The sequence below is a fragment of the Myotis yumanensis genome, unplaced genomic scaffold (assembly GCF_028538775.1).
Source record: "Myotis yumanensis isolate MYYU_CA2020_CCGP unplaced genomic scaffold, mMyoYum1.0.hap1 SCAF_8, whole genome shotgun sequence".
Lineage (NCBI taxonomy): Eukaryota > Metazoa > Chordata > Mammalia > Chiroptera > Vespertilionidae > Myotis > Myotis yumanensis.
The window spans coordinates 52247741-52256180 of record NW_027223759.1 but is presented as its reverse complement, the minus strand read 5'-3'; positions in this window follow the sequence as shown (position 1 = coordinate 52256180).

Genomic DNA, 8440 nt, shown 5'->3' with positions numbered 1-8440 from the left:
TATAGCATTCTCTGAAAGACCTTGTATAATTTCTTTGCTCATTTATTATTATCTCATCTCACTGGGATATAATCTTTATGAGGGTAGAGATGATTTCTTCTTGTTTCCTTTCTTATCCTCAGCACTCAAAACAACACAATGCATACAGAAGACCTCAATAAATCATTTTGGGTTGAATTAATGAATGAATTTAAATATTTGTCATTGTTCAAAACTCCATGATTGCGTTGGTGAAAACAATGCTCTTGATGGGATATACTATAAAATTTACTAACCAAATTATTTCCTGCTCTATTCAAATACATTTTTAATTCTTTCTAGCTGGTGTAGACGAGTCTTCCTATTAAATGATAGGATTTTTGCATTTATTTTTTTTTAAAAACCTCATATTACTGAGAGTTTTATATTTTCAATTTGCTTAGTATGACAGAAAGATATAAAGCCTTTGTTACTAAATCATTTAAAACTGCTCGCCTGGTCATCCCTGCCCATTTAATTTCTAAAATGATTTTAAGTTCTTGGATTTAAAAGTCACTAAGTCAATACAAAATATTACTTTTCACTTCTTTGCCTAGAAGTAGTCCCAAAATTGCTGTAACAGCGCATGTAAATGTAATGGTATATCAAATCTCTCTGGGGATAATCAGTCCATGTTCAGCATAATGGTTGACATTATTTCCCTTAACACCTTGAAAATCTATTCTATATTAGCATAAAAAATAATTCTGCTTCTTATAAGTTTGTCCCCTTGAATTTTTTATTTGAATGCATGCTCTTTTTGCAAATGAGGAAAACTAGGGCTCATGGAGGTAAGGTTCCAGCTTATATTTATGTAGCAAGTTACTGGCAGAGCCAAACCGTCACCTGGGATGGTCAGCTTCCAGTCCAGTGTTCATTCCTCCACATTCCACCACTTGGAAATGGGAAGCCACACAAAGAATTGCAAAGCCTTATTTATTAATAACTTAAGATGAGAAGCAAAAAAAGGCCAGATTTAATTTGTAAAGTGGCATTGGTGGTGGGCCTTTGTTCTTAACATATAATGACCTTGGCCTTCCAAAATATCACTCATTAAAAGATCAAAGCCCAGAAAATTTCAGGCCATAATTGCAATTGTAAGACTAGTTAGTAACTTCAATTATAATTACACGACCCCCATGACCACATGGATGTAATTACTGTGGTCTCTGTTATTCTGACATAATCTGCAAGTACTGCTTGGTGCAGATGAGGTCCAGAGCAGGCTGATGCAAGAGGCCAACTTGTCTGTGTCCAGGCTTGACCAGGTTGTTGCTGAGTTATCACATAGCAACCCACACATTCATAAGCATACACAAACACAACTGGCTTTATTATCTGCATTCTGACCATCTTAGATTGAACAATCAAGGGAAAAGCATGGTGATAGTAAGATCAGAAATTCACTCAGCTCAGTATTAAATCAGTGTCTGCATATGGCTTCAGGTTATATGAAGTATCATTTAATTGTTATTTTTCTTTTAATTGAAATAGATATCTATTTAGGATCCATTATGTATTCAGAACAAATCTCTTTTGAGTGTAAAATCTTTTTCTTTTTTTCTGGGTGGAACAAACAACTCAGCACTATTGATCACTGTTCTTTTTAAAATTTTATTTTCCTTTCTTTTCCTTTAATTTTTCTCCCAAGTTTCTGGCTACTCTTGCTTGAATTCTTTTCTTAATCTCTTTTTACTCAATGAAATACTGTTGACCCATAGGGGGTTGGCAATATGTGGTTTCCTTGAGCAAGCACAATTGATAATGCTGAAAATACCACCCATAAACTATTTATTTTTTAAACTTTCTCTCATCTTAAACCAACCTTGTTCCTATAACCTCAGTTTTCAATCTTGTTAGCATGCCAATAGACCAAGATGGATATCATAAAGCTATCTTGAACTCTCTGATATGGGTTGAATGGTATACCCCAGTAAGAGATGTTGTAGTCCTAACTTCCAGTACCTCAGAATGTGGCCTTATTTGGAAATAAAATCTTTGCAGATATAATCAAGTTAAGATGAGTTAATTAGGGTGGACACAAATCTAAAGCGACTTGTGTCATTCTACGAAGGGGGCAATTTGGACAGAAACACATGGGAGCTGGGGGTGGGGGGTGGGGGTGTGTGTGGGAGGAGTGTTATGCAGAGACAGCTGGATGCAGCTGCAGGGTAATGAACGCTAAGGATGGTGTTTGCCACCTAGGAAGAGGCAAGGAAGGATTCTAGCCAGAGTTTCAGAGGGAGCATGACCCTGCTGACACCTGAGTTTCAGACTTCTAGTTGCTAGAACTGTGAAAGTATGAAGTCCTGTTGTTTTGAGCCACTCAGTTTGTGGTCATTCATTATGGCAGAGCCCTGGGAAACGAATACATTTTCCTTCTTTCCCACCATACAGCTTCTCTTTCCTACATTTAATAGCTCACCAACTCTCATGAAGTTTGCATTATCACACTGTGAAAAAAACAACAACACAAAACAGGAAGGACTTTTCAATGCTCCTATTAATTTTTAAGCCATTAGATTTACTATCTACCACACAATAGAAAAATATGTTTTGTACATAATCAAAGAGGAAGGGGAGGAATTGGAAAGATTTTACATGTAGAATTGATAATAAAACTATTGTTTAGGAACATCCCTCCCCCAGTTTTACCAATATTTAAGCACACACAGGGGAGCAATTGTAACATGTTAATATTTTAAAATCACATTCCAAAGCATTCATGTTGATTGGGTTATGTATTTAATAGTCTACAAGCAGGAGGTGAGAATTGCTAAATTCTTGAAAACCCTTTCAGACCCAAATTCTAGACTTTTAGTTGTGAGTGAAATATCTTGTGTTAAAGTCAATGTAGATAATTTGTGTTTTAATCCTGCTATTTGAAAAGTTTAATATAGTAAGATGGTCGGTCTACCCATAGGGGCATGTAGATAGTTCTGAATAAGTAAAAAAGATGAAAATTCAAGCCCAGATTCTAGTATGATGATAATAATTGCCATAAAAATGTGAAACCTTTTGGCAAAATGTCAAGCAAACCTGTAAATGCTACTTTAATTCTCAGTGTAGAATTCAGGCCAGGCCTCACCTTTGTTTTGCCCAGAGATGACCTTTGGCAGATTCTCTCTTTGACCAAACTCTTCTCAGGCTAGCTTTGAGCTCCTTTTCACCTAGGCCTCAGCCTTTGAACTTTCATGTTCATCTATCTCGGCATCGTCCAATTTTAGCATTAATCCTGTTAGGTCACTTTAGTCAGAATCTCCTATTCTCCATTACCTGATCATCCTTAATATCTAATTGGATTCCTTATCTCCTATCAGCCCCCAAGTGATGTCTGATCATGGGGCCTGCCTCCAGCAAAAATCTTGTTAGGTCAATTTAACCAGAATCCCATCTTACCTCTCATGCTTTCTATTAGTAATTTTTCATCTACCAGCTCCCACCCTGCTCCTTGGCTATAAATGCCAAATGTTCTTGCTGTATTTTGAGTTGAACCCACTCTCTCTCCTACTGCAAGAAACTCCCAGTACCCATTGCTAATAGTTTCCTCTTTAATAAAGCTTCCTTACTCTCTTTAACAAGTGTCATGAATAATTTTTTAACACCTTAAGGAAATGAAGTTACCTTTATTTATATTTGTTTATATCTTCAAACTTGAGATGTTGCTAGAAATAAGTAGAATCAGCAGTATTTATTCTAATAACAAGCTCAAATCAGTTGCAGGGAATGCGTTTTTTATCAAAAAAATGTACTGATGGAATTATACATACAGATAGGAGATAAAACTGTAAGCAAGACATATTAAGTACCTGTTCAGTAAATTTTATTCTAATTGGAATATAAATTAAAAAAGCAAGGATTGGTTAGAAGGGATTGGGTGAGAGAAATAAAAGAGGAAATTATGAGGGATTAAGCTTAGATTGGGTGGCTTGTGAGGGTCTTGAGGAATTCAGAAAGTAGAATTTGGGAGTTTTGTTCCAGAAAATTTAGGAAGAATACCAATAGAGAGGAGGAAAGTCTTGCTGGTAAATTTGACTTCTTCAAAATTATATCCACGACCCAACTTATGCCTTCCTTCTTTGTGTAGGATAATTGTGAGACTAATGTAAGCAATACATTAATGTAAGATGTAATTCCTATAAAGAAGAGCTTTATTAAAACAAACAAATAAACAAACACCCTCAAAATTGATAATGTGAACTTTTCTTAAAAGTCAGAGTTGGAAAGTTATATATTTTGACTATTTAGCCTCCTACTCTCTGTTTCTTTGTTGTATCTTCAGACTCATATGAATGAGGTTAATATTTAAATATGAAATTTTAAAAGTCATAGATATAAGGGTAGTAATAGATAAACATGTGGCACTGCCTATGAAAACACATCACTGCCAGGCTACCGTTAGCTGGTTAGGTATTTTGACTTGTTTTTCTAGCAGTGTATTGCAGGGATGCACCCTTTCCTGCCTTACAGATTTTTGGAAATGTGCTGGGGTCAGAAGAGTTAAATGAAATCATTCTACAAGTCCTCTGGCATCTTTCACTATCAGCCTAGTTAATCCTCAAGCTAGTTAAGGAGTGGCATTGTATTGACTACAGATCTCACATGCAACAGAACGTGGATGTCTCACCAGAAACAAGGGCCTGAAACAAATGGATTTTATATTCACACATGAAATATATTTTGTTATGCCTACCTAAGCCATTAGAACATGGAGCCTCAGTTCCACTCATAATAGGTTTGAAGATAATCCTCTAGTCATTCCTCAAGGGTCTTTGTTAAATAGAGATTGTGTGTATTTATATAGCACCCGTTCCCTAAATTGGGAAAACTTCTGAATTAAACATAGATAAAATTCACAAAATAAACTCAAGAAATGTGCAATTCAGTGTATAGTGAACATCCCTTGATTGGAAACTAAGAAAAGGAAACAGAACTAATCAAAGTTATATTAGTAAGTGGCTGTGCATATTTATTTTACCATTCATCTCACCTATCAATGGCCTTATTTCTCTAATTAAGTCAAGGCAATACTAAAACAATGCAATAATATAACAATACAATGCTATAACATTCTCAATTTGCAGCATAGTATTTATAAAACTAGGCTCTCAGATTGACATAAACTACACCTTCAGCAAAAGCAAGTTGATAATTCAGCAATCTTTTCCCAATATCTATTCAGAATGCGTAATTCAAACATGTTCCTGTATTTATCACTATGTATTTATGTCTGACCCAGATTTTTTGCTCTTTACTGTCACTTCTCCATGGTTTCTCAGCTTGACTTTATAATGAAAATACAGAATGAAGGTAGCATTCTGTTCCCCTACCTTGTCAAATATTCTTTTTGAAATGAACATCGCTGGAAAAGTAAGAAAGCATGGTCTAAAATTTGAAATCTTTCCACAAGTCCTCTGACATCTTTCACTATCATTTTTAGGAATTACTTTTAGTAGTTATGGAGTAAATTGGAATATTTAATTCTGACACATGCCTTCTAAATTCAAAATTTGCTTGACTTGCTATTAAAATCTACCTTAGACCATTTTACCTTTCTCTGTTAAAAAGAAGGTCGGTGAAGAGTAATTTGCCCAAAGTGGGTCTAGAGCAGGGGTGGGCAAACTTTTTGACTCGAGGGCCACAATGGGTTCTTAAACTGCACCGGAGCACCGGAACAAAAGCATAGATGGAGTGTTTGTGTGAACTAATATAAATTCAAAGCAAACATCATTACATAAAAGGGTACGGTCTTTTTTTTTTTTAGTTTTATTCATTTCAAACGGGTGGATCCGGCCCGAGGGCCATAGTTTGCCCAACTGAAGGACTTGTATGTATGCATATAAGCATAACCAACGGACACTAAACACTGGGTGGGGGGGCGCTGAGGGCATGTGCAGGGGGTTGGGGGGTGTAGGAGAGCCTGGGGGAAGGTCAATGGAGAAAAAAGGAGACATATGTACTACTATTTGTAATACTTTAAACCAGGGGTCCTCAAACTATGGCCCTCGGGCCACATGCGGCCCGCTGAAAACATTTATCCAGTCCGCCAGGTGTTTGTGCCACCACTGCCTGTCCTGCTTAGCAGCCGACTCGTCCCGGGCCCGCAGTGCGCATGTGTGGAATGTCTGAGGGACAGTGAACTGGCTCCCTGTTTAAAAAGTTTGAGGACCTCTGCTTTAAACAATAAAATAAAATAAATAAAATAAAATAAAATAAAATAAAATAAAATAAAATAAAATAAAATAAAATAAAATAAAATAAAATAAATAAAATAAAATAAAATGACACCCCAGGGAAACTGAAGGACTTGCCAACTACCCTGCCTCCAATTAATGGTCCCCCTGAAATGGATTCCTGATCTCTTTGCAGCTCTCTATGCCAATGGTGCTTCCCAGCTAATGTCCACCTGTGACAGCATAACAGACCTGACACCTCCCTCTCTGCCAATTGCTCCTACTAGAGGGAGTCAAATGATAAACCTGATGACAAAATTACATACCCAGTATACTTTTTCATATTGGTTACATCCTAAAGTTATGTTGAAGCATCCATCTAATCTAATAAAAGACAAACATGAAAATTAACCATACCTTCGCTATGCCTTCAGCCACACCCACCAGCCAATCAGAATGACTATATGCAAATTAACCCAATGAAGATGGCGGCCGGCAGCCACGGAGCTGGAGCGAGCAGGAGGCTTGGGTTGACCCTGGTGATGGAGGAAGCCAAGCTTCCCACCCGCCCTGGCCAGCTCTGAGCTCCACTCAAGGCTACAAAGTTTCAATTATAGAAGGTAAATAAATCTCAGAATAAACAAAGAAAAGAAAGAAAAGGAGAGGTTGGGAGCTTCCTTCGCCGGGGGGCTTGACCAGCCTGAAAACAGCCCTCAGCCCCTCACCCAGGCTGGCCAGGCACCCCAGCGGGACCCCCACCCTGATCCGGGACACCCTTCAGGGCAAACCAGCTGGCCCCTACCCATGCACCAGGCCTCTATCCTATATAATAAAAGGGTAATATGCAAACTGACCCTAACAGCAGAAAGACTGGGAATGACTGGTCACTATGACACACACTGACCACTAGGGGGCAGACTCAATGCAGCAGCTACCCCCTGGTGGTCATTGCGCTCCCACAGGGAGAGCTCTGCTCAGCCACAAGCCAGGCTGCCAGCTGCCAGTACAGCGGTGGTGGTGGGAGCCTCTCCCACCTCCTCAGAAGCGCTAAGGATGTCCAACTGTAGCTTAGGCCTGCTCCCCACTGGCAAGTGGACATTCCCGAGGGCTCCCGGGCTGCCAGAGGGATGTCTGATTGCCATCTTAGGCCCAATCACCTGGGGAGCGGGCCTAAACCAGCAGGTGGTCATCCCCTGTGTACCGGGCCTCTAGTCTTATATAAAAACTGCTGTTTGAAATTTTAACCCTGCTATTTCTGGCTTCTGTAAATACTTGCTTGCTTAAATAATAAGGAAATAAGACTACTCCCATTTAAGAGAGGTCATAAACCTTCCCCAGACAAAGTTATCAGTGCTGGTGCCAGGCCAAGACTTTGATTGAGGTCTCAAAGCCCCAGCACATAGGGCTCTTTAAGAACTTGCAAAGGGGACCAGAGAATCCCATACTTGGGAGACAAAGAGAGTAAAAAGGTATGAAAAAGGAAACTTCCTGTGTGACTTCACCCAGAATTCTAGAGACATTTTTCTCTGGGCCCGCGCATAATAATAATAAATGTAACTCCACCTTTCTAATTGTTGCTTGGTTCCTCTCCAGTCTTCTGTAACAATGTCAATTAGGCACTTTGATGTGCAAAAGAAATTTTTTAAAAACATATAAAGGAAGACCATTTATTCTAAGAATCTTAAAACTGATTTGAAACAAGATAAATTTTATTATATTATGAAAATAATAAGTAAATGAAAAGCACTATATGCCCACTTTTTATTATGGTTAGGGCTTATATATATTGGCATTTAATCAAATTCTTTGATAAATTCCAGGCAACTAATTCAAAACCTAAGATTCAACATATCCTATATAATAAAAGCCTAATATGCTAAGTGTTTGGTTGTCCATTCAACCAATCAAAGCATAATATGCTAATGATATGCCAAGGCTGCTCAACTGCTCACTATGACATGCACTGACCACCAGGGGGCAGATGCTCCAACCAGTAGATTAGCTTGCCACTGGGGTTCAGCCAATCAGGACTAAGCAAGACCAGCCAGATATGCCCTGGAGCACTCCCATGGTCCCTTCACTTCAGGCCAACCTCCCACATCCCTCCCCGGCCCCAATCATGCACTGGTGAGGTCCCTTGGCCTGGCCTGCACCCTCTCGCAATCTGTGACCCCTCAGGGGATGTTGGAGAACCAGTTTTGGCTCAATCCTGCAGGCCAGGCTAAGGGACCCCACTGGTGCATGAATTC